The sequence below is a fragment of the Lagopus muta genome, chromosome 17, assembly GCF_023343835.1.
Source record: "Lagopus muta isolate bLagMut1 chromosome 17, bLagMut1 primary, whole genome shotgun sequence".
NCBI classification, from domain to species: domain Eukaryota; kingdom Metazoa; phylum Chordata; class Aves; order Galliformes; family Phasianidae; genus Lagopus; species Lagopus muta.
The window spans coordinates 639,611-665,738 of NC_064449.1; the positions used below are offsets into that span (position 1 = coordinate 639,611).

Below are 26,128 nucleotides of genomic sequence, written 5' to 3' on the forward strand. Positions count from 1 at the left end.
TTCTTGCTTTAAACAAACACACTAGATTTTTTTTTTTTTTTGGCCAGGTTGTCTTGCTCCTCCCATCTGGTTCCCAACCACAAGAGTCATTGTGCCAGCAGAGCAGTGCAAACGAAGGGCCAGGAGACAGCAACATCTTAAACCAATGCTACTAACAAACACTCTGCAAGATCAAACCACAGGCTAAATCTCAGCTAAGAGCTTTTTGGGTTCAGAGTGAACACCTCTATTAAGATGAATAAACTACTTCACAGTGTTCAGAAATGTAGTTTTGAACGCAGCTAAAATCTTTGTTTTCGGCACTCTGCCCTGAAACAGAAACGGCTTGAAAGAATCCAGATAGAAAGGCCATTAATTCTGGGTTTCTGTAAATGAGGTTTTTTGTGCAACCATTTTGTTTAATAGAAAAGCATAGCCCTGCACTGCAGTCACTGCCACTGTGACTCCACTGTACTGCAGAGATACCAGAACTACCTTAACATTGGCTAGTCCAGGTCCCGATAACCAACTAGTCTCAACAGACCAGGCTCAGCATGGACTAATTTGTCCTGACAAGATTATTTGCAAATTAGGTGAGGAGGTCAGACAGCTGCCCTATAACCATATTAAAATGGAATAAATATTGGCTCCAAGTTTATGCCTTACCTACCTTTTAAATATTTCTCATGAGGCACTCACTTCATGTACCCCCTTAGTGCCAAGTTTCACTTTCTCATAGGCCTGTTTTCAGCTCAGAAAATGTCTAAATGCTCTCAGTCTGATACTGCAGGTGCAGGTGTGTACTGATGCAAGTCAGGAGTCTTAGTGAAAAGGAGACTGGGAAGATGCCTGAGTGATAACAGTAAATCACATAGAAACAGGGCCGCTGGAATTAAACATGTAAAACCAAGTAGGGTGGGAGTGTGTTTTGCAGAGAACTAGAAGAGGAAGGAAGGAAGGAAGGAAGGAAGGAAGGAAGGAAGGAAGGAAGGAAGGAAGGAAGGAAGGAAGGAAGGAAGGAAGGAAGGAAGGAAGGAAGGAAGGAAGGAAGGAAGGAAGGAAGGAAGGAAGGAAGGAAGGAAGGAAGGAAGGAAGGAAGGAAGGAAGGAAGGAAGGAAGGAAGGAAGGAAGGAAGGAAGGAAGGAAGGAAGGAAGGAAGGAAGGAAGGAAGGAAGGAAGGAAGGAAGGAAGGAAGGAAGGAAGGGAGGAAGGGAGGGAGGGAGGGAGGGAGGGAGGGAGGGAGGGAGGGAGGGAGGGAGGGAGGGAGGGAGGGAGGGAGGGAGGGAGGGAGGGAGGAAGGGAGGAAGGGAGGAAGGGAGGAAGGGAGGAAGGGAGGAAGGGAGGAAGGGAGGAAGGGAGGAAGGGAGGAAGGGAGGAAGGGAGGAAGGGAGGAAGGGAGGAAGGGAGGAAGGGAGGAAGGGAGGAAGGGAGGAAGGAAGGAAGGAAGGAAGGAAGGAAGGAAGGAAGGAAGGAAGGAAGGAAGGAAGGAAGGAAGGAAGGAAGGAAGGAAGGAAGGAAGGAAGGAAGGAAGGAAGGAAGGAAGGAAGGAAGGAAGGAAGGAAGGAAGGAAGGAAGGAAGGAAGGAAGGAAGGAAGGAAGGAAGGAAGGAAGGAGGCTCTTGGATGTTTCTCTGTGCATATCTGTGCAAGATGCATGGGCCTGCCCATCTGGAGGGCTAAAAGAGTCAGATGATGTTACTGTGAGAACAGTTTTGGATCATAGTCAGAACATGAACATTCTCCTCTATTATGCTTTGCAAAGGGTCTGTCTGTTTTGTCATGAGGAGATGTGAGCTGTTTGTCAGTGAAATGAGCACAGTACCGCGGGATTTCCCACGCAAAATGATTCAAAACCCACGGACTCACATGAACCCATCCAGATGTCTCAATGGTTTGTCCTGACACGTAGCATGAACATGCCCAAATGACAGAATGAGCTGGAAGAGGGCTTGTTGTTAATTCTAAACATTGTGGGCTATTTGGAAAACACTTTTCTGAATTTTTATACCTAATTTTCAGAAGGAAACTATTCTTTTAGTTCAAGAAGCACTAACAGAAGCAAGGCTAGCTGACTGGAGCCACTGCAAGCCCTGCAAAAAAAAACAAAAAACAAAAAACAAAAAAACCCCCAAAACCAACCAACCAACCAACCAACAAACAAACAAAAACTCACAAGGTACAAGGGTAACATCCTTCTAAACTTGTGTGTAGAAATGCTGTTGGACCACTTGCACCCAGTCCCACTGTAGTCAAATCCTACATGTCAACATATGTAGATAGGCAGGACACAAAAGCAGGCATGCAGACTAAACTGACAGAAAAACTTCCAGTGAAACTTTCCAGCAGAGAAGATTCTTTCACAAGAAAAGAATGTGCAAGAACTACTTACAACAAGAATAAGAAATGTCATGTTGTGTCAGACCAAAAATCGACCTAGCTCAGTACCTGACCTCTACCAGAAGGCAGGAGCACTCACTTACAGGAGAAAACAGAAAATGAGTCCTTGCAGGACTGCCCTTTCCTTGTTATAACTGGCTGTTGTTTTAGTAATCTGCTTAAAGACCCCCCCCCCCTATATCAGGTGGCTAGCAGAGCCACCCTCTACTTACACATCCAAATGTTCTCTGAACATATTTTTGCCTTTGGCCATCATATTTACTTCACAATGACTTCCGCAATTTATTTAGCCACTAATGTCGCAAATTGTTTCCTTCTATTTGTTTTAAACTTATTACCTGAAGGGTTCTTCTGGTCCTTCTGACTCCAAAACCTCCTTATGAGAGCTGCTCAGGAAATTTTCCAAGTACAATTTCATTGGGAAAGGTCAATTAAGTTTAACTGAAATTTCTCACAAAAAGAAAGTAGTTTCAAAAAGAGTATATTCTCAGTTCTTTGATGGACTTTCTTTTGTCCCTCCGTTCTATTCCTTTATACTTAGGACTACCACATGTAATGTGGGGTACCCAGGGTTAATTACATGCTACTCACAATTATTTTATCAGGTATACAAATCTGAACAATTCTATTGCAATGTGGAAGACTCTGGTTCTAGTCTACGGTACAAACAGTGTAGAGCAGAGTTGAGCTTTGGTTTATCTCATGGCCACATGCCATAGGGACTGGCTTATTCTAGAATGATTTAACTTATTTTTCTAATTTTGAATGACCACAGGTTTACCCTGAAATAGAATAGATACAGAAACTTTCCCAACTCTGTTCTGTGTGCATTTCTTGTTCCCTTCTTCTATCTTGAACTTCCTCATTAAATGCACCTTAATTGTGTATCAGAAATTTCCATTCATTTTGAAGTGAATCACTGAACTGGAATTTGCATAAATAAAACACGCAAATATCTGCAATGCAAACACATAAACTCCCGTAAAAGAAATCCCACTTTCTATCTTTTCTAATACTCCTTGTGGTTACAATGCAACAACATGCACTCCAATTAGTTCCTTGTCATGCTGGATGCTTTAACAGCAGTGAATACTCTCAAAATCCTTAGTTCCAATGGTACTGCCTTCTCCTGGCTTTCCTTCTTTTTCTGTTTCTTTTGAGCAGCCTTTTTTCCACTATCCACTTCAGCTGGTATCTGATAAAACTTATTATGCAGAATTTCTACCAAGTCCTCTTGTCCCAGAATAAAACTGAAGACAGGTAGAACTGAGTTATAATCCTTAGAATCATTCTACACGGTTTTTAGGTAAAGTATTGAATTGGTTTCTGTCTGAAAAAATACAACGTATGAATAGGTATCCCCACCAGAAGGTGACATAACCCAGATGTCATGTTGACTTGACACTGACTTTACAGCCCTCTACAGAGAGGAAGAAACTTCCCCTTCATCAGCCAATATCTAGGACCTCTCCTGCCTCACTGAGAACCCAGAAGCTCCTCATCCCACTTACCTCCCTTCAGACAAAATGAAATGTTGTCCCGTATACATCATTCATCAAAGCCATGCAACATAATTAACAGCACCATTCAGGGGATTTCAGTAGGTACTAAAATCCAAAGATTCAAAGCTTGGATACTGTCTTATTGCAGCTTGGGTAGATAAAAATGTGTCAGGAAGACTTTCACAGACATGTGGCACAGGAATCATTCTGCCTCTGAAAAGGAGCGTAAAGGTGTGTCAAAGCTATGAGGCACTGCAAACCAGGTTCTTACCTCCAACACAGGGGACACTAAAAAGGAGTGTCACCTGTGGGGGATCACCTTTTGGTGATTTGAAGTAACACTGTAGATTGGAATTGCCCCCACAAAAATTGAAACAACTAGAGCTGTAACAAATACAAAGCCCCCAGCAAGCAACATGCCAGGGGCAGCCAGGTACACTGAAGGCCTGGGCACTCTTTTTCCTTTGGCAACACCTTCCAGCCCAGCAGTAGGAAGAACAGAGAGCTCCCTGTGAAGAGTTATTGTCCAAATCAGAGGTCAAGTCCAGACTTCACAGCCAGTAACACAGCACTCAGCCGGGAACTCTTTCTCCCTAGCACTGCAGCACAGAATGGCTCACCCCAGCACAGGACCTCAGCCTTCCTCTTACAACTCCACAGCTTCTCTGGAATTATTTTTTTAGGCCTGTGGTTTTTAGCAAAGAGGAATCTAAAGAACAAAACCTTTGTTCATTACATCATGGCTCCAGTAATGTCTAGGAACATTTTTACATTTGATAAAATCTCCCCAGATTACCTTTTGAAAGCCTGCGGTCAAGTCACATGGCTGGAAGCACAGGAATGATGTAAGTAACCACTGAGTAGCCCGTAGATCAGTTCTCTCATGATGCTAGCACAGAAGCTTGGGAGAGGCATCACTTCTTCAAGGGAACGTGGAGGATTAGCAAGGAACAGCTGTGCCTATGGAGAGACAGGAGGAATGGCCTGGAGTTACCTGTGCTTCTTCTCACTTTGCAAGAATTTGGGGCCCAAGTCGGCTTGCATTGCCAACTCTCTGCACTAATACTGCCCATCCCTATCTATTCCTCTGTGTCTCTGGGTATGTTGTCCCATCCTGTCTATGGTTTGGAAGCTCTATGGGGAAAGAAGATGAAAGACCTATCTTTCACTGTGAGTTTGTGGCGTATGAGACTTTGCTCTCAGTCCTACTTCTTTTAAGCAGAGGTGAGCCTACCTTTAAGTGAGGACTCAAATCTGAAGTCTGAATGTAAAGTAAAAGGTCAGAGGGCTTCTCTTGCAGACAGCTCAATTTGGACAAAAATGGCAGAGAAAACAGGGAGATGAACAATGCCAAGCTATGCAGGGAAAACCTGAGGTAAATTTTCCCAACAAATTAATTACTTTAAAGGAAATTGCTGTTTCATACATGTGTATTATGCCTTCAGGAGAAAAACACTTTCACAATCTATTATTTCTAGGATAAGCCCTGTGCTTTGGTGGATACTATAATCTGCCTTTCAGAGACAAAGCGTGAACCTTCAGTCTTCAAGTAAAGCCACGTAAGTACAATTTGGATAGTTAACAATGGAAGGATGGGTGGGAATCATCTTAAAATTCTGACCTCAGGTGACTTCTCAGGTGACTCAGATGTCAGAAAGTCAGAGACAAATTGAGACATAATAACCAAGAATGCTGATTTCCAGACTGTGCTTGCATCCACTAATTTATGCTGCTTCTCATCAGAGCAATGTCACCACGAGACCTTTATTCAACTGAGAAAGCAGGAGTGACAGCAACTCTTTGTTGTGATTAGCCTCCAAACTTCCCTTCTCACACCATCATTAGTTAGCTGGACTATGTTATTGCAGTTGGGGTATTCCCTTCGCAAATGCATTTGGATGGCTATTTCAAAGATAAATCTCAAAAGAAGATTGAGGTGTTTCTCTTAACTAGGTGACTCATCCATTTTGCCTACTTTCTCTTATGGACTTAAGGCCCTTACTTTTGCTTTGAAGACTCAAATCCATTGGAGTTCTTGTCGTAAGCAAAAGACAGGGAGACTACCTGTCCTAAAAAGCTGGCTGTCTAAAACAGGTACCAAGCAAAGAGAAAAAAAAGTATCAGTATTAACATGATTTCCTGTTCTTTATGAATTGAGAAAATAGCCAAGAGGAAATGAAATGGCTTGCCTTATATCACTGTAGCTGCATTGGAACTCAAAGCCCCGGGTAATGACTCAGCCAGAAGATCACCCTTCCTCTTGAACAGTAGCTGGAGGTCTAAATGCGAGTAGCCTGGCAATGGAGGCAATATGTTGTTCACATGGCTGAAGATTTCTGGACAGCCTGAGGCTCATGGGATCTTTGTCAAAGCAGCTAAAGAGAAATGCTCCTCTGGTGGTGTTCCCAGTGGCCCATCTGCACGTTTCAGTGCTAACTTCCTGGTAGGTGCCTCCCTTTCAAACTGGAATCCAATTTACAAAGCCTTTAATTTTAAACTTTCTCATCACTGACTTAATAAAACTAAATGACAGGTAATGGTCCCAGAAGCCAGGAGCTATTAGATCCTTCTCAACACTAATCAGGGCTGATCAGATGCTTGTGCACTCCTTTTCCAGCTCACAAAAGCCCAGCTCCCCAAGGACTGCCACTGGGAGGGAAACAGGAAACCAACCCTCTCACAGGCAAGTGAAGAAGGGCAAGAGAAGAAAGAAAGAAAGAAAAAAAAATCAGGAAAAAATAATGTTAATGTGAACACTTACAACTGGAAACGGGTAGCAGGATCACCAGGGATAATGCCTGCTCTCTCCCTGGAGTTCATCTGGGGCCCACGTGCTCGCTCCAGTTCCCCACCAGGGCACTGGGGGCTCTCAGAGGCGCTACAGGCATCATGGCTACATGGAGGCATGTAGCAAACCGGCTCTGATTTCTGCCCAAAGGCATCAGTGTCATACCGGTCGGGATGTCAGCTTGGGAGAATGTCAAGGCAGCAGTCACGGTGTGCTGTCACAAAGAGAAATAGATATCATTTCAAACACACAGCTCTGGAGAGAGGAGGGAGAGGCAGAAAAGAGAATCCCATCATGCACTTTTAGAGGGGGGAAGAGAAGGAGGCTTAACTCTGCTTTGGCCATACTCGAGGAGGCAGAAGGAGAGGATGTACCACATCCTTACAGCCACCATGCCACTAGGCTAGGAGGGGCAGGGGATGCACCAAAGCAGGCACCATTCTTAGCTGTTTTATTCACTTTGTTTCCAAAGGAGCTGGAATTGGCCTTCAAGGATTATTTCCTGCTTTATGAGCATCCTTGGCCAGCAGGAAACTTTGGCTTCAGTGCAGAGGAGGTGGATAGTGACATGGTGGCGATAAACAGCTCCACTGGCTTTTTTCTCTTCAACTTACACCTCCACACACCAAAGAAGGCTTAAACCCAACCTCCTTCCTACTTCAGTTGTCTTAGTAAGAATCAGGCCTTGTAGCAGGCAGCCCTGGCTTATAAACACTGCATGACACCTTTCTCCATAGGATGGAGAGCCATAGGACGGCTGTTAACAGTCAGATCTTTCCCTGTTACATGGGCCTTTTATGGAGATATTGCATCTACCACATGGGTGAATTAGACTGTGCTGTTCCTGCAGCTGTGAAGTTCCCAGGCCTTGTTTTGCAAAGGGAAGACAAGATGGAGGCATTTTATCCAGGTGACACAAAGCAGATGTGGCACAGCCAGGACTGAAAAACAGAGCATCTGAATCTCCCTCCCTGCTACAGAACCCTGCTGGGCAGCTCCTGTCTCTTACCTTTCCCTTTCTTTCTATAAATAAAACTTGGAAAACCAAGTTTTGCTTTTGTTTCACTGCAATTCAGGATGGCAGTGAAATTAGCAGCAGGTCTGCTGCTAATTGTGCCTGTGAGACACATTTCCTTCCTTCTTGGTGGCACTTGTCACCCAGTGCATGCAGCTGGAACACTTCTCTGTTAGAGGGGAAAAAGAGAGTCTTCACTCCAGTCCCTTTCCCAGAACACACAGTATGTAACCGTATTTTCAAAGCAGGAAACATTTTTGAAATAAGGCCTTTTGGTGACACAAAAATGCCAACCAAAGAGCACATGTATTTTAAAGAAAAGACAGCGGATTTATTTAAATTTTGAGAGAAACACAACATTTCCCAGACCAGATTATTCCTCCTTCCCCTCACAGTATTCACTTTCTGCCCATGTGCACAGAGGGAGCAGCACCAAGGAGTCTCAGGCTTCATCTTTTAAGGCATCCTAGTGGAAGGCTTGGAGACGACACAATGAGCGTATCTTATTACCCCTGATATCTGTGTAACTTTTTTGATACACAAAGTCTGTATCATAGAAAGCCCTGGAGCCTGCTGTAATATAATTAATGTGATAGGAAAACTTGAACTGGAGCACAGCCAGGATTTTCATCACACTCAAGCCCCACTCAGTAACCACTGGACTTTCCATTCCTCCCTCAGCCACCCACCTTATTTGTCTTTGCTTCCCAGCTCCTCTGAAGCACCTTTTAAACCCTATTGACATATTTGTTAGCTATAGTAGCATGATGGATCTATGAAGGATGCTCTGTCTGGAGCGAATGCCTTGCTTGCTGGCTCATCTCTAGCCTGAATCAAGTCTCTCTTATCCTTGCATATGGCACTAGCTCATATAGCCTTGAAACCTCTCACTTCCCTATTCCCTTCAGACTTATTCTTAAAGCAGTTCCCCCTTCCTCGCTCTTGTCCTTTTCCTCCCAAATTTGACTTTCTATCTGTCCTTTTCCTCTCCAGTTTGGCATTCTACATAAAATTCTTCCAGCCTTCCTAAACAGTGAGACGTTTCCCAAGACCTTGCATTATGCTGCTTACCCTATAATTTTCTCTGTACTTTGGATCTCTCTGATAATAAGGTGCGTAGACTGTATATCACAGCTGCAGAAAGAAAGGGGATATATACATGTGGCCTCTTCTAAGTGCAAAACACAGGTCTGGAACCTCTCCCAACATCTGCTCTTAGTCTGGACAAAGGGAATGGAAGATGTTACAAGTTTTGTAGCTCGTGTGAGAGAGATCTCATGAAGAATTGCAATAGCACACTCCTAACCCACAGGAAACGGGTATGGACAGCCTCTTGGAATGAGGTGTAGCACTGACAGGGATGCTCCATCTTGCAGCACTACCTTTTTCACTGCACTTTTTAATAGCAAATAGCATTTGCATTACTTCTTACAACAGTGCACTGCTGGACAGATGAAAATATCTGTTACCCATCACAGACAAGGTTAGTAAAAGGGCTTTTCCACATTTGTAGGGACAGTAGAGTGAAGAAGATAAGCTGGTGTCTAGAATTACACAGTATTTATCCACATACGTTTATTATTTTGGGAAAACATGAACATTTTTGCTCTATCTTCTGGACACCAGTGGGCTACATCAAGCTGACACCCTCATCAAGGTGCTGGTTCACTTCACTCAAAATCTCCTTCCATAGGCAAGCATAATCTTGCTGGTAGTTTTGACTTAATCGGGCTCTGAAGTAACCCAGCTCTTCTCACTAATTATTCTTTTCTGTCCCCTTGATAGGGTTTCTGTTCCTCGTTAGAACACAAATCTAACTGTCCATGTAAAGCTGAACACTTAGATAAATTCATAGGAAAAAAAAAATTGCTTGGAAAAAGGTTTCCTGTTTTGGGCATGATCATATTTTAGGCTAGAACAAAAGTAAATTCCCAAAGTCTGTATGTCCATTCACTTTACACAAAACAAGTTGGCCATAGAAGGTTCATTATAGGACCGCTAATTTCACTACACTCATATTAAAAATAAGTTCTAAATGCTGGAATTCTTTTGTATCTCTTTTGTATCTGAAATGACCAAAAGCCAGGGTTACCTCTAGATCTGTAACTGCAAGTTACCCACACTCTGTTTTGTTTTCATGGAATTTCACCACTTCAGATACTTACCTGAGATTTCTCAGCAGACTCTTCGTTGGACCCCTATCAAAAGCACAAGCAAAAGCTCACAGGTGCTGATCTCATGTCTGAGGTGCACTGAAGTCCCTGGGTAAGTAAATGGATGCTCTCATCTCCCAGTATAGACTTTGCAGATGAAAAACCAAGGACAGCAGGATTCCTTTTATGAATACCATTGATATCTAAAATTCATGTTAGCTATTTCATCTACTACAGAAAATAATGACTAAAGGGGACATTTCTGTCTTGAGTAGAGAAGAGCTGAGTTGTAGTCTTGATTCTGCTACCACTTCTTTTTTTAGATGGGGGAAAAGTGTTGTGTCTGCAAATGGGACACAACAGCTATGTATCTCACTACCTCTTACTCAATTCACTCCCTTGTCTACCCAAGAATTTCACAAAAAGAGATAGTGAAGCCTAGGTGCAATGTCTTCAGCCTTACAGGAGGGGCAAATAATAAACTACTAATAAACTAAAGAGAGGAACTGTTGGTCCCAACAAACACAGAATGAAAGATGAGACACTGTAATTTGGACAAACACAGAATTACACCCACGTCTGTGCCATGGCCCATTTGACTTTAGGAGAGATGCACAGTATATGCGTGAAGCAGCTGGATTCTTGTTTTTCAAGCACAATCCTGAGACTTTTGGAGAGAATATTAGGAGTAGAATCTCACTGGTTGTGATCTCCTTAAACTATTATTTCTTGGAAATCCTCCTTCCCTTCTCCTCTCCTGAGACTTTACTTCTTGAGTTCCCAGGACCATTTGACAAGGCAAAGCTTTCATAGGAGTAGAAGCATGACCAGATGATCTAGCAAAGCAGTGCTTGTAAAAAAAGAATTCTCCACGAGCAGAAAACTTAGGATGAGCATGAATACTAGAAACAGCTCTAAACATAGATTTTGAGGTGCACCACTGAAGGAAAGGTGGAGGGCCTGCACTGCTTTCCAACTGGTACCTACTCAGCCACATATATTACACACACACATTCTTTTCATTGCTTGTTGTCTTTTCAAAACACAACAGTGTCATTGTTCAGATGGCAACTTCACAGCAAAAGGCAATTGTCACATCCCTCCGCTGGAATTGGCTGTAGTTCAGATTTCAAAGCCCAGAGCAAGGTTTTTTCACTGAAGCTTTTCTTCTGGAAGCACGCTGACAAGCAGAGTGGCTTACCCTCAAATGTGCCAGGCCATAATAAAATCACCAGTCACCCAGGATCTTCTCCAGACCAGACAAAGATACTGCAAGGGCAGGCAAAACAGATGCCCTGCAAATACCAGAAATCATGTGGTGTTTACTGGGGCTCTCAGCTTTGTTCCTGCTACTCAGCTGGAGCAGCTCCAGGCATTCTGGGTTCACACTGGACTGACTCCAGATTCAACGACAATGTAATAATTTATGTGCATCTCCACGCTTTGGTTTTCAACCCTACAATTAAAAGGATACAGGGATACAGTAATTTCCTTGCTGAATCAGACCTGTGGGCCCCTTAACACAGGATCCTGCATTTCCACTGGTAAGTGGAAAGTTGACAGCATAGTTCTCTATGCCCTGGTATTTGGCAAACTGGTGCGGATGACAAAGGAAACCTGGATAGTGAGTGAAAAAAAAAAAGCTTTTCTGAAAATCACAGGGAACTCTTACTGCAGTATTTTGAGGATATTTGTTAAGTGAGCATGGTTCAGTCTGTGTGTATAACTGCTGCTAGGAGGAGAAAAAGAATGAAATTCCATTTGATAAAGAATTTTGTGCTTTCATTAATCACTTCTGTTTTGCTTTTGAAAAGAACTCAAACAATCTCATTATGCCCTCCATAACTTTGTTTTGGGTCTGCTGAAGTACTGCAAAATGTCTTACACTCTATTAAATACTACTGGAAAAAGAAGCAAAAAGCAGAACACCAGTTGGGAAGAAAAAGAACATCTAAATAAAAACAATGTCTTCAACCCAGTCAGGCTCATATTTTATTGTTCTTCTGAAGACAAAATAGAAAAACAAAACACATAAACAAAAAGTCAAATCAACGTGATTTCCTCAACCATTTTCTTTTTGTCAGTATGTCATTTTCCAATGGAAAACCACACTGCCAAAACTTTACTGACTAATTCTATGTACAAAGTTCCTAGAGAGCATCTCTGTGAGCTGTGATAATTAGGACAAGACTCACAAAAAACTAAGTGGCTGTGAGGAAATTCAATGGTTGCACATGGATAATATGAGGCAATGCAATTCCTACCATTATTTTTACCTTTAGCTTTCAAGATACCGGCCGAGTACAACTTCTACTTTACTGTCAGCCAAGAGATGTAGCTTATTAGAGAGGAAATACGTATATCAAATAGCTGCTGCCATGAAAGCTTTGCTCTCATTCTGTCTTCTTTAGCTGTTTTCTCTTAAAAAGTCATTAGACCGAAAGTAAATGGTCACTCTTTATGGACTAAAAACATTGTGTATCCTTAGTTCATCAGCACAAAGAACACAAAACATAATGGATATTTATCTTGTCTAGATGCCAATTAAACTTCTATAAAAGTGACCAGAAATTATTCTTACCAGCTCAGGAGAATCCTTTCTGGGGAAGATATTTCAGTGCTAACAGCTTTGATTGTATGAAAAATACTTGCAGAAGTACTTTCTCAAGGCATCTTGATAATCCAGCTGCCAATACCAACCAGACAGAGGAATCTGAGAAGGGAAGGAACAAATGCATAAGTATTTGTGCAAGATGGTGAGCTCTGGGGCAGCTTGAAAAGCAGTGCTGTGCAGCTGCCCTGCTTATCAGGAGCTCCTCCACAAAATACTACTTCCACAGCTATTTCCTACCAGTGGCAAGTTATTCCTGGCATACAGGAGCAGTGAATTTCTTCCTGGCCCCACACTGGCTCAGCTTCTTGGCAGAGGAGAGATAAGAGGCCATCCTCTGCCTCTCTTCACCATTTTTCCACCCAAAAGCTCTTTTGAAGTATTCCCACCTGCTCCTCTGTGCTCAGACACAAAGCTAAGACAATATAGAAAGACAGCAATATACTTGCTATTCCAGCTCCCTGGACATAAATACTCTGCTTGACTCAGACTGGTGGAGCTGCTGTACAGGGAGGTACTAATACATAAACGTGTCCACCTCTCCCAGTGCATTTATTTTCATGTTTTTTCAGTCCTTTCAATCCTCTTTGTTTGGTTTGGGTTCTGTTTATAACTTGGCTGAGAGATACTGTCAGCTGCTTACCAGCACTAACAGCCTGTCCATTCCTGTGAATAACCTGGGCAAGCCCAATCCAACCTAACGACACGTTCCTCTGCTGGGCTGGGAAATGGCTTTCATATATGTCTGAAGGCTAGAAAGGTCCTTATCTCCACACTTCAAAGAGCCTCCTCCCATTTGACAACTTGGTGTCTCCCCGTGGATAATTTGAAAATCTTATTCTCAATGGTTTTAAGCCTTTTGATCTTCATAAAAGCCAGGTCACAGAACATCTTATACCGTGTGCCTTGAGGAATGCCATAAAGTCTGAGCCGTTGCCACATCCAGGCCTCACTACATCTAATCTCGCAGTATTTATGAGCTCATATTTTCTTTGAAGGGACACAATCTACTTGAAAATCTTGTATTAAAATCACCAATGTCAGCACCAGTGCCTGCATTTTACATTAGTAAAAGGGGAATAAAATCCATAATCCACTCATTTTTCTCCAACCAGTCCAACTTTTAAGCCATTTGCATTTACTCTCCAGTAACAAAAGCAGATGAGGAAATTTCCAGCCAGCTTCGTTCTCTGCAGATGCCGGTTCTACGAACATTGTATTGCAAATATTGCGGTAAGTATTTTAATCTCAGTAAAGACAGTGTCAGCCTCGTGTCTTTAAAATACATGCATGAAGCTGTTTTAGAAAATCTTTGTAAGGCTGTTACAAATTTTGGATATAAGCTCACTGGTGACGTATATTTAAGGAACTACAAAGATCAAAAGCAGAACGAGAGGGATTTATTTCCACATACTCTTATGACATCTTTTACCCATCTGTCTATAAATTCGCATTTCTGAAAGTGCTTTTCATCACCCTGTTATCTTAGGGCAAGATCTCTGCCCATAGCACTGAACACACCTGAAGTGCAGAGGGCCCTCAGTTTTCAGTGATTACATTGGGAACCACCAACACTGCACTGATGGCAGCTTTGCCAGGAACAGTCACAGTGTCCCAAATACTGTCAGCAGCTGTCACTAAATGTATCTTTCTGCATTTGCTGATGTAAAGCAAGACATGAAGCTGATCCAGGTGGGAGAAAGCAGTAACATATCCTGAACTCAAGACATTACTGAACTCCAGAATTCATAGGGCAAACTGAAGGAATGTGCCACAGATCTAAAATAAGACTTGTAAGATCAAGCTATGCCTCTCTTGCTTCCAAGAAGAACAGCGAATCATGAAAACTTGTGGCATTTTTACTGATTAAGTCAAGCACAATACAAGTCTTCCTTTTATAGACAAGGCCTTGGAGTTAGCTCTCTCCTTCCTGCTGGGTCAATACTCATAGAAACATTAGACTTGATTTGGTTTACAGTGATGCTTCACATTTCATGGAGTATTCTCCATCCCTCATCCACAAAAGTGACAATGAGCAAGTACATCCCAAGTCATGAGGGAAAAGATGATGAATGTTAAGGGAATCTATTGGAATTATGCTGCATTACAGAGTAAGGGAGAAATGCTTCCAATGTCATTAAATTTCTCATTTGTCTAGTGCATTTGTCTAGATCATAAGAATCACATTAGGGAAAAAAACAAACATCTACACAAAATCAATAGGAAAAGAGGAAAGAAAAACTGATAAAATTTACACTACCCAAGAGCTAAGAGCACCCAAGATGGCAAGTTTGACATCTTTCTCTTCCACTTTTAAGAGTAGGTTAAGGCAAGTAATGAAATTTTATACTCAGTGTGAAGAATGACAAAATGGGAAATAAATATAAAATAAATGAAAAGGAAATAAATAATCACAGGGTCTATGGGATGATGCTAGAAAAAAAAAACATGAAAAGGGCATTCCTCTTGCCAGTTGTCAGAGACATGAAGTCACCTAGTACAACCTTCATCTATAATAGCTCAGATCCGTATTATTAGGAGACAGCTCCAGTGGTTTGAAGCCTAATTTATGATTTTCAGACTGCCAGCTGTGACATAACTCACTGGGCAGCAAGACTGAGGTCAATATACGTTTAAGTTAAAAGGTTTTTTGTAAGCCTGTGGGGTCAATCAGGAAAAGCTGCCATTATTGCATGTGAGGGAAGATGGGGAGAACGAATGGGCTGGCAGGGAGAGAGGTGACCAAGCAGTCAATTCCTGTTAAGTAACTAGGGCTGTTTTATTGCTAAACAGCAGTCTAGCAATAAAGCACGTCCTGGAGTGTCTGAGCCAAAGGACCTGCATCCCTTGGAAAGAAATATTCTACCAATTCCTCTATTTCTTCTTCCCTGTTATCCTCTAAGAACCTTCTTCACAAGCACAGTTAGAACTCAGATTCAAGGGCTTCTTCCAGGAAGACAATTCAGAAAACTACTAAGCCACCTGGACAGAGTTTGTTTCAAACAACCTAAGGTCCCTGTGCATGAAGAGCACATTACAGGCCCTGCCCATGCCCTGCACCATGGCTTCATCACCCTGTCCAACCTGAAAAGTAAGGCCTTCCAGAAACGGAGGTTCCCAAATTTATTTGCACCTACCTTGCAGCCACAGTGATGTTGTTTATACTAAGACAATGTTCCTACTTAGTAAGCACCTATATTATCATATTTAGGCTGTAATATTCTTTGTGGACTGTTCAGTAGCAAAAAATCATGGCACCTAGATCAACTGATTGTAGCTTGTGTCTGCTCCTCAAAGGAGAATGTTCTCTGGTGCAGAAGTGGTTAGCGCAGAAGTGGCCAAATCTGAAGCCTGCCCTGTGCATTCCTGACCCAAGCCTGTATATAAGAGAAGAAAACTGGTATCTGTGTTTGATCCCCCCCTTCCTTAGAAAGCTATGGCTCTAGCTGCACATGCTCAAGTTGCCAAGATGAGATCTGGTCAATAAAGACAGACTTAGGAGATTGAGCTGTAGTCTCCGCTCTTCTGTCTGCAGGAGCCCAAAGGAACAGAACCCTTCACTTTATCTGACAAACGTTCAGAGGAATAGGGCATAGGACACAGAGGGAAAAGTGTCCTGTTGGAACACAAAGGGTGGGAGAGGTCAACAAAGTTCAGTAAAAGTTATGATAGCTTTTACTACTCGTACAGTAATGCCTCGAGAAGAACTCAAAAACAAAGATAATCCAGACCAATGTATTTATAGGATGACTACAAACAGAGAAAGCATAGAAATCACCTTCCTGTAGACTGCCTATGGTAAGATCTGGAGCTGGAATAGGCCAGCAGGCTCTGGGTAACATCTTAACTGGCTGACAGCACAAAAAAGCCTGGGAAGCTGCTCTCCAGCCAAGCTGGATTGGGAAGCAGTGTTACTCACCAAGATTGCACCAGTGCTGTTCCAGAGAGCACGGACATGGCCACGGAGTCCAGCTTGGTTTGGCACAGGAGGTGGCTGCATAAACAGCGGTTAGAACAAGATCCAAAACCAAGCCTATTGCTCCCACAAGTGAAGATGGCACGACACAAAAGAGACAGGCCGCCATGGGCAGCGACCCAAGGCAGGGCGTAACAAAATTAAGTTTCATTTCTAAGGCCAGGCCATGACTGCTGACAGGGCTGGCATGTCCAAAGAAGGCACTAAAAAGGAAGTCCAGGTTTCACCCATGAGCAGAAATGTATATTGTGACTATTATGACTTTTCAATTCTAATGCAAGACCTCACTCTGACTCACCATACGAGTTGCTTACTGTTCACACTCAGTTTCAAATTTACTTTCCAACTTGCTGGAGGGAAAGCGTGTTGGCAATCATTTCTTTTCCTTCTCTGACTGCTTGAATCTATTGCTTTAGAGTACAGAACTGGCTTTTTTTTCTCCATACTTGGAGGGTTCTCTGCTCTGTGTAGGACTGAGAGCATCTTCAAGAAAATCCCTTGTTGCTCACATTCTGCTGAGACTCCCTTGTTTCTGTTCCAGGTAGCTGGGTCATCTGTGTTACAAAAAACAAACAAACAAACAAACAAAAAAAAAAAACCCCAAAACCAACAACAACAAAACAACCCAGCATGAAAGCAATTCTTTTATAAAACTGCTACATATGAAAGGAAAATATGACGGAACATCCATTTCAGACGTAAGCTCTCTCGAGAAACAAGTATGAGTTGTTGGTCGAGGTCTCTGCTTTGAATAACTGAAATGTAAAGCAGCACATGAAGCTTTGGAAGCACTCAATTTCAGCGTGGGACTCAGGAGCACAGCTCTTGCACATCCACAACTGAAGATTAGATACACCTACCACCTCTGGGCTGAGCATTTTCGCTACGTAGCACTTCAGATGGACTTTTGAGAACCACAGCTGTGAGGTGCATACATGATTCAAGTATTTCCCTCATTATTATTGCAGAGCCCGTAAATGGCAAAAGCAGCTCATGCTTTCTCCTGGTTTCTAACTTGCGGGAAAGCTCGTTATCAGCAGGGCATCCTTGAAACAGCAACCAAGAGCATTAACTTTTAATATTTAATGTATTCCTCAGGCTCTGGGAGAGCAATGTGAGAAATATCCCGTAAAAATCTATTAGTGTTAATAAAATACCACCCAACAGGTTGTCCATTATCAGCAATTAAAGTTTTCAAAGCAGGTCAGATAACTCCCTGGAATGATTTGTGTGGCTTTACATCCGTTCTTCTCCTTTTTTTTTTTTTTTTTAATTTTAGTTATTAAACTTTCTCAACTCTTTTCTTCCTCCCTCCCACGGCACAGACTGAGCCCTAACCAGTGAATTATAGCACTAATGAGGTGTTTATACTCTCTGCCCATCAATCACAGATGTGTGTGAGTGAAAGCGCCAGCCGATAGTCGAGAAGTGCTGCAGCCTTTGCTGCAGCCAACAGAATATTAGACTGCAGCTAGATAAATCCCCTGCTCTCTCTGTTGCTCATACTACAGTGCAAGAGCACATACACTCCATCTGATTTTCCAGCAGTGTAAAGAGGACATCACTGTAGCTCACATCTTTAACTTCTTTCTGCCCCATTTGCCTCACTTTAACCCTTAATCAGAGCATTGCTTGCCTGCAAAGTGAGAGCCCCAACAACTGAAGGGGCAGATAATGCAGCACAGTGAGCTAAGGTAACAGGTGCCCCTGCTGCTCTGACCCCACAGGTCCCACTGCTGGCACCCCGTTCTACTGCAGCACCCTGAGGGCCCAACACCCAGAGTGTAATTAGAAAGCAGTTAATTTGTGTGCATCCTTAAAAATAAATTTAAAAACAGAATAAACCAAAATGCACTTGGGCTTTTAATAGCGAGGCTTTAGCTTTCTCACTGGTAATGAATTCATCTTTAAGAAAATCAAAGCAAATCTAGATGAATAAATATCCATGTTCATAGTTTTATGCCTCAAATACCTCTACACCTACACAAACAGCAATAAAATGAGGTCTCTGTGGCCACAGTTTAGCATAGACTGGCAGCTATGGGAAGATCACAAATATGGCGTTCAGGTAGAACTCCTCAAGGTGTGTTCACCTTGTGCCTTGAAGGTCACAGAAGACAGCAGGCTTCAGGCTGATATGCCCCAGCCCTGCACAAGAATAAAAGGGTCTCCTATGTGATCTTTAAGGAGCTGTGAGCAAGCAGACAGAGTTAAGGGGACTGAAATCATAAAGTAGCTGCTTCTGTTCTGGTTTGGGAGGGGGATCCTCACAAGCCTGAATTCATACATTCACATAAAAACGGGTACACAGGAGCACGTGCTGGGGTGCTGCATACTGGGAGCCCTGAGCAGTATGCACAGCACTAGCAGTCCTCCTCCCAGGAGCTGTGGTTTAAACCTCACATCAGGGTGGGGTTCTTCCTCATCCTGTTGAAGGATCGGTATGGAGGGTTTCCATATTATCCTGAAAGAAAGCTGTGTTTTCATTGGGATGTGGTTGATCTCTGTGGTGCTTTTTGGAGCACTATCCCCCCACCCTTGGATTTCACATAAATAGCAACCACTCATCCCATCTCCCCCACTTCCCACCATATTTATCTCGAAGGATCCTGTTCTATCTTTTCCATTTTATGCTCCACTCTCATAAATAAAGCTTCTCTTAGCTCCTGCTCCCTTTGCACAGCCCAGGTGCAGACCCACGCCATGAGCAGTTCCCTGGGTGCTTCTTCCCTCCCCTTGCCCTGCAACTGCTCGCCCATCATCCATTGTCCTTTTGGGGACATCTTGCTCCCTTTGGGATGGAGGTTTCTTGCTTTCCCCCAGGTTCATGGCTGGGGCAGAGGTTTCTAATTCTTTTCAACCTGTAACCTCCTAGCATTTCTCTAAGGAAGTTACAGTTCCTTGTGCAGCCAATTTGTGTCAACTGCCAAAAATCATGTTCTCCGTAGCTACTTGAGACAAACTCTTTCCTAGTTAAGGCTGCCAGGACCAGCCTGCTAATCGAGAAACTTAATGACATTTTCCAGCGGGAATAATAGGTCAGCTACAGGAACAGATCCCCATGGGAACTAGCTGCAGACTCTTGGGGGATATTTACCCCACATTCAGGGGCAGCTCACCTTCTGGCAATGTCTGTAAGCACATTGCTCAACAACATTGACAACATCACCCTACAGCCAAACTGCTTCTGGTGCTCAAACACATCTGAATGTAGCTTGGGTGCCTCCCCTTCCCACTCTGTCTGCTGTACAGGCTGCTGAATTAGAAATTGGTAGGGATGAGAAGGGTGGGGAGGGAGACAAGCAGACACTGGGTTTTGTGGTAAGCAGTGGGGAGGGGGACTTGGCAGCTCAGCATAGCAGGGCAGGAAGTCTTAATGCTTGGAGCCAGTTGACTAACCTCACTGATGACCTTCCATCATAGGCGCCAGTGCTCTCACACAGGGGAAAAAATAACAGAAGGAAAGAAAGGAACACAGGCTTAGAGAACATGGTGCAAATGAGCAGTGCAGTGCACAGATGAAAGGCACTTCATGCTCCAGTCACCTGCAGATATGGGGGAACACTAGGAAGTGGGACAGCAGATTTCCTTCCTGGGTGCACCTCCCAGATTTGATTTCTGTTAAGAATTAAGTTTATATTTATGCACCAAAGCAAGTGGGTGGATTTTCTCAAGAACTTGGCATGTTGAGAAAATGTGGCTTTGAGTATCCCAAGGGCTACATGTAAATCATGGGGTAGGTGTGTTGTACAGCCTCAGCCCTGAATCATTCAGCCTGGTGACAGGATCAGAGCACGCTGCAGCTCCCTGACTCACATGCCCAGGATTCCTTCCTGTGGAAACCAGAGCGTGGGAGGGGAGAAAACAGAAATGGTGCACGGCCACATCTGGGAAGAGAGGAGACAGTCTTTGACACAAGAGTTGGGAAACACTGAGTATCCCACAGTTCAGCTAAAGCCCCAGGGAGCTACTGGGTGAGAAGTTCCCCTAAGAACTTGAGTTCTGTAACTGTTGTCCTCTTCTGACATCCCAGACGCCAAAAGAACAGAGAGAACAGGGATACCTGACTTCTCTGTATCCATGAATGAAACAATCTCTCTGTATACATTTCACATATTCTTTCTGTTGCTGAAACAGAACACTCAAAATATAAGTTGTCTCTGAAATATTTTATGTATCTCTTTTTCCCCCTTAGTCCCATGTAATGAAATGTATACAGAGAGTTTAGCAAATCATTTCCTTTCATCACAGATATGCAGTCACCTCTAAGTAGGAAAAATTTATCTGCTTAGCAATAAAACATCCATGGTGGAAAAATACATACAAGTATTGACGATGCCTTTGAATGCTCCTAGACAATGTGTACAAGCACACGCAAGAGAGCCCATGAAGCTTTCCTGGTGGATCCCACTTCCCCCAGCTACCCATCCAACTGTCTGCAGAACAATCCATCTTGTAGCAGTGTCAGCAGAAAGGAACGTGCCTCCACACACACTGCAGAGCCTGGGAAAGAGGGAGAAGAGAGTGGGCATTACAGTAGTTTATGGGTAGGACTTTCATGTTTAGGACAATACCAGCAGTCAGCTGAAAATCATTAAGATTGGTCACTTGAGTGCTTTTGCAATCCATGGGCATGAGTCTGAGGCAGCCATGCTGCAGTGATTCATGCAGGGAGCATGTGAAAATCATACATGCAGAGTGGCTCATACAACAGAGCCAGATGTGTAAGGTGTAAAAGAAACAAAAGTCTAATTAAGGTCACCCTTACATACGTCATAAGTGACAGAGACACTGATACATTCCATATCCATTTTGCACTTGCACTGTAGCCAGGGTGGCAAAACATGCACCCTCCAAAGACAATCAAGATCTTTTGGACAATGCCCAGGAATTCATAAGTTGGGTTTATAGCAGCAAAGCTAGGTAAAAACAACGCTGCATTGCCAAAGCAGTGGGCAAGTATGGAGCCAGCCAGGGCAAGCTGGAGTGAAAGTCATCAATCTGTATAAATTCTGGGGGCAACACTGAATTTTCTCTCCTTGCTGTATTAGACTATATGGAAATGAGAGCCAAGATGGGAGCAGGGAAAAGAGAATGGGGGTGGGGTAGAAAATCACGCACCGTAATGTTAAGCCTCAAAAAGGTAGGAATTAAATCGCAGCTAAGAGTTTGATTTCACCTTATATTTAATGGAGACAAAAACCACCCATTGATGGAATGGAGTTTATCTCATCTTAAATTAGGTAGGATATACATTCAACCCAAATACTGTGCTTAAGACTAAAACAAGGTGAGATGAATCCTGCCCTAGATGTCCTACTCAGATCGCAATTCACCTCCTCTGTGCCAGGTTACACTAACTCTGCTATCCGTGACATCCCTGGCCTCACTCAACAGCTTCCAGCAAAGCCAGGAAGAGACTCCAGTATGATCCCCACCTTCTCAGGCCCTCTGTCTTCTGTTTCTGCTGCTTTTTCTCAAGGTGACCTTCAGCCAATGCCCTGAGAAAGCCAGTGAGCCTGTAAGTGGTGAAGCCTAACCAGAAGAAATAAAGGCAGGAGTTGGGGGAACACAGGGATGCTAAGTGGTTGGTTATTTCAAACAGCCCATTTCAATTGCACAAGACAGGGACAATTTCTCTTTGAACAGCCTCTTTGACATGTTTCTAAGATAGGTGAATTACTGGGCCATGACAATCCTCCAAGGGCAGCAGAGCTTTCTTCCCAGCTTCCTTGCTAACAGGTGCATGACCTTCAGACCCAAACTCCATCTCTCCTCTACCTTCATATGCTCTCTGTACCCCAGTGCACACACAGACCCATGGTGAGCAAAGCTCAGCCATTCTGGGATGGAAAACAAAGGCAGCTGTCAGCAGCCAGGGCTGCCATCAGATCCTGAGTGCCAGGGGGGTGCAATTCACCTCCTCTGTGCCAGGTTACACTAACTGCTATCCGTGACATCCCTGGCCTCACTCAACAGCTTCCAGCAAACTGCCCAGACTTGCACTGATACAATTAGTCCGCCTCAGTCCTGGAAAAGGAGAACTCGTGAAAAATTACATTGAAATCCTACCCCTTGCAATGCTCACAGCTTCCTTCTTTTCCTCCTTTCTTCATTTTTATTTCTGCAATTATTTCTCCCCCTTCCTTTTCCCACCTCTTCCCCCATTAATACGGGGGAAAACACAAGAAAGAAAACACAGGCAGCCAAAAGCTCATTAACATACTTGACCTTTCTGGAGAAAATTAATTCCAAATTCGCACATACCGGCTGTGTTGCTTGGTTTTGTCAAAACGGTGGCATCATTAGAGAGGAGAAGAGATGGCTCAAGGGGACGGGATGTCTGCCACCTCAATGGAACTTGCACCGAGTTACTGAGTGCTGGCACAAATAAAGCAATGACATGGGCCATTCTGTCAGCTTTTCACATGAAATTAATCTTCGTTTCGTTGGCTGTGTAAATTTTTATCACCATAGAGTAGGGGGTGATGAATATACCAAAGCATCCTGACAGCTATGGCCTGAAAACTCGAGATTGTCTCAGCATCTTAACCGCAGTGGTGCTGGAACAATTCTCTTCCCCTAACATTCTCCCCATGCGTGTGCACACGTGTGTGCCTGAGTGCGGGTGTGCGTGGCTGTCGGTTCATGTGAGCGAGCTGCTGACACTCTTCTTCGATTCAAATGTGCTGTGGCCTGGGAAATGCTTGGGGTTTGGATTTCCTGGCTCGAGGGCAATGGCAAACAAATTACTGCCTCTCTCTCTCACTCTCTGAGTCCCAGTCCAAAAGCCAGTGTGGATCCCAGCATGCTTTGCTGGAGTTGGCAGGATTTCCTAACAGATGAACAAAAAGAGCAGCTTTGCCTTCTCCTGTGGCTCTGCAGCTTATTGGTGCTGCTGCTCGTACAGCGTGTGTCATGTCACAGCCCAGGTGGAGGCGTGACATTGTTTGCTGCTAGCAAGAATGTGAGAATAACACACCCTTCAGCACTGCCTCATCCCCAGCCCCAGAACAAACACTGCTGAGGCACCAACACACTCAGCCCCCCTCACTGTACACTCACCCCCATACAGTAGGGTAAATGCAGACCACCCTCACTGTACACTCAGATGTACTTGCACACACAGGTCCAACGTCGCCGTTCCCCCTCCACCCAAGCTGTCGGTCAGAGGCAACATCCTAGGCAGGAACTGTGCTGCTGACACTTCTGGCTTTACCCAGAAAGTCAGGATTTGCTTCCTGGATCATGGAATGGCCCAAGTTGAAAAGGACCACAATGATCATCCATTTCAACCCCCTGCTTTATGCAGGGTCACCAGCCACCAGACCAGGTTGTCCAGAGTCACATCCAGCCTGGCCTTGAATGTCTCCAGGGATGGGGCATCCACAACCTCCTTGGGCAGCCTGTTCCAGCTCATCACCACCTGAGTGAAAAACTTCCTCCTAATATCTAACCTAAACCTCCCCATCTTAGTTTAAAACCATTCCCTCATGTAAAGCACATGGAGGTTCCCAGAACAACCCTCATTTTGTCCTAAAATGTGCACACACAGAAGTTCAGAGAAACTTGCAGATGCTGTGCAATGATGGATCCTGACACGGGTACTGAACATCCACATAGACTGAGTGGAAGGGTGTGTATATCACATAAGAAATCCATCTTCACATGTAGGTAGATGTCTTCATACACATTAAGTGTGCACACATAAACATATAGACAGATAGATGCCCACTTTTTCGTTTATTTGAAGATATCCCACAAATAACCATTATCAATATCTTAAAAGTAAACATAGGCGGAAACACATAACAGAGGTCAACTGCTATTTTTAATTATCAATCTTCTGCCATCCAACAAGTAAATCTGTAACGGGAACCAGAGCTGAGCCTCTCTGAAACTGAGTCACAGGTAGCTAAATAGAAGATACATGTAAGTACATATCCATGCACATATGATTTACATCTGCATGCTTTTCTCAGGTCACTGCACGAACCTCTGGTCAATGACCACTGTCACATACTCCTACACTGCTGTCCCTTGCACTGAGAAAAGTAAAACAAACAAACAAAGAAACAAAATAATAAAAGCCTCTTCAGCTTGTCGTTCTTACCTCATCTGTGGCAACCAGACTCCTGTCCTTTCTGTTTTTGTGGAGCAGATGAGAGTCTTAAACCTTTAGCTCTTTCAGCAGCAGTAGAAAGTCCCTGGGGAAGCTCATCTCCCTGACCTGTGGACAAAGGAAAACAGTCATGAAGAGCTGGCAAAGAGGAGTGGTCAGATTTCTAGCCCCTGTCCTGATCCCCATCTGAAAAAGGAAGAGCTACATGAGAAAGAAGCTTCCCAGGAAAACACTACGGCAACACCTGTGCTCTGCTCCAGATTTTCTCCCTGCTTGAAGATAAAACAAATATGACAGCCACAAAGACACATCTGTTAATGCCCACCTCATAAGTGTTCCAATCTTCCCATTGTTAGTGTTGGATGAAACCACCATCAGAAACAGAATAGAATCTGATGTTGGGAAAAATTTTAGCTGAATGTTTATCCACCAGAATATTCTATGATCCAGATTTGAGTAATCCTATGGCATTAGCAAAATTTGGTGTTTGGCCATAAAAAAATGGGAAAAAAAACAACCAACAAGAAACCTAATAAAAGGTCAGTTTCTTTCAGTTTTTTTCTTAAGATGAAACTTCACAGTTTTTTATTTCAGCTTTCCATTCACCTGAGTGTTTCTGCTCAGGACTTCCTTCTGCTTGTATCTGAGAATTGGGATTCTTCTAACTGGGGTCCAAAAGAAAGCTGTAACAATCAGAAAGATCAATGACATGGAATGGTGATTCCATGACAGGAGATGTCATGACAAAGGAACTAGCACAGTGGAAAAGTATTACAAAGGAAAGAGTAAGTGCTCACCAAACGAACATCTAGATTCACTGGGACAGCTCCACAAGGAGAAATATCCAACCAGAGATACTTTTCCAGTAGCAGTCAGCCCATCTGTGAAGTCTAAGAGAGGTGCAGCCAGGCTCCACCCCTTCCTGTTGCATAGCTGAATTGCCTTCACTTGTGTTCCCAGGGCCGTCCAGGTCCTTTCCCCAGGTGCTCAATCAGTGCTTCAGGCCAGAACTCAATGGTTACCACACTGAAGCTAAAAAACCCTTTACTTCAGTTCATGCCTTACAGGACAATAGATTTGTAGGAATCTCTACGGAACTGAAAGTTCTTCCACACACTAGGTACTGTAAAGTGACAAAATTCAGATTTTTCATGATGTGGATGAATCACACTGAACAAGCATTCAGTGCACGGCTCTTATCTGTGTTGGATACAGTGATAGCACAGAAGAACTAGCGCTGTGCTTCTGCACAGTAAGTAAAAGCACAGTAAGTAAAAGCACAGTAAGCTGTGTAAAGCTGTTCCTTGTGCCAGTGATTGCGGATGTCTAACTTGTACTCCTTCTGAATGGTGAGACTTGGACAAGGGCTTGTGACCAGTATGGATGCTGGCTACTACCAAGACAGGGCTGGAAGAGAAGGATCCTGGCTGAACCTCTCCAAACATGGGGAAGTAAAATGTTCAGTGGGTCTTCAAAGCCAGAAAGAAGAGCAACGAAGCTCATGACCAGAGAATTATGAGAGATTTGGTAGGTTGTCTTACCTATCCTGTTCTCTGATAGCTCGATCAAGTCCTGGGATCCTAATT

The 26,128-nt window shown here is 43.6% G+C and overlaps 1 long non-coding RNA gene across 2 annotated transcripts; it reads right to left on the minus strand.

Annotated features, from left to right (window-relative positions):
* Nucleotides 1–1,270: 1,270 nt before the first annotated feature.
* On the minus strand, nt 1,271–25,447 carry LOC125701606 (uncharacterized). Of its 2 annotated transcripts, XR_007380293.1 has the most exons (8): nt 25,340–25,447; nt 24,534–24,650; nt 16,364–20,923; nt 12,415–12,546; nt 6,639–6,879; nt 4,674–4,837; nt 4,013–4,090; nt 1,271–2,751 (listed from the first exon to the last, which is right to left on the minus strand). It is a non-coding gene; the product is annotated as an uncharacterized LOC125701606 (long non-coding RNA). The 2 variants fall into 2 exon arrangements; XR_007380292.1 differs by having other exon boundaries at nt 1,271–4,090.
* Between the last annotated feature and the right edge of the window lie 681 nt (nt 25,448–26,128).